General features: G+C 50.8%; 1 protein-coding gene across 1 annotated transcript in view; it reads left to right on the forward strand.

Annotated features, from left to right (window-relative positions):
- Window positions 1-984, forward strand: part of LOC105127371 (ABC transporter C family member 10-like) — a 10,660-nt gene that overhangs the window by 6,765 nt on the left and 2,911 nt on the right. The window lies entirely within an intron of this gene.

The following is a 984-nucleotide window of genomic DNA, read 5'->3' on the forward strand; positions in this document are numbered from 1 at the left end:
CATGTAATTAGGCAAACATGTGTGATTTCTTCTTCTTCATCTCCATCGACCACCATGATGACCATCAGATGCCTCTTGATCGGGCAATCTCTCTTCAATAATTCACCATCACCAATTTTTAGTCTCAATCTCAATGATCGGACCGTACCATTGCATCTGGAACGATCAAATTAGTTGGAAACAAGTCTTAAATCGTCCAAATCGCACTTCAGACTACTAAAATTTGATCAAAACAATTTTGGCCTGATAAACGGCCCAGATTCAATCTCAGAACCGGTTGCACATAGACTCCGCCACACAGAATCCTGTCCCTCTGCTCGCGGCTCGGGTCGGCTCTAACTCAGCTCGGCTTGACTCGACTCGGCTCACTCTCGGCTCGCGGCTGGTGATGTGGCAATGGGTCCCACAGTGCTGGCGTGGCTGCTGACTGGTGCTGACATGTTACTAAAATTTGATCAAAACAATTTTGGCCTGATAAACGGCCCAGATTCAATCTCAGAACCGGTTGCACATAGACTCCGCCACACAGAATCCTGTCCCTCTGCTCGCGGCTCGGGTCGGCTCTAACTCAGCTCGGCTTGACTCGACTCGGCTCACTCTCGGCTCGCGGCTGGTGATGTGGCAATGGGTCCCACAGTGCTGGCGTGGCTGCTGACTGGTGCTGACATGTCATGCCACCTGTTCATGCTGACGAAATTGTGACGTCATGATGACGTCATCATCATCCGGATCTCGCGCGTGGGTCAGATCTTCTGATATTCGGGTCGGGTCAACCCATCCGGGCGAAGAAGACGCGCGTGACACATGGCGCGTGTCTGCGCGCGTGTTCAGTCACCTAGCCGGCGCGTGCGGAGGTTTTCGAAGTTCGATTTCGACGCGGTTTTTACCAGTGGCTTCGTCTCTTCCTCCTCTACACAGTGGTATGGTCAAAACACAATTTTGACAACTTTCATTTTTGAGCAAAATCAAACACCACTTTAAACC

The sequence above is a fragment of the Populus euphratica genome, unplaced genomic scaffold, assembly GCF_000495115.2.
Source record: "Populus euphratica unplaced genomic scaffold, PopEup_1.0 scaffold7.1, whole genome shotgun sequence".
NCBI classification, from domain to species: Eukaryota; Viridiplantae; Streptophyta; class Magnoliopsida; order Malpighiales; family Salicaceae; genus Populus; species Populus euphratica.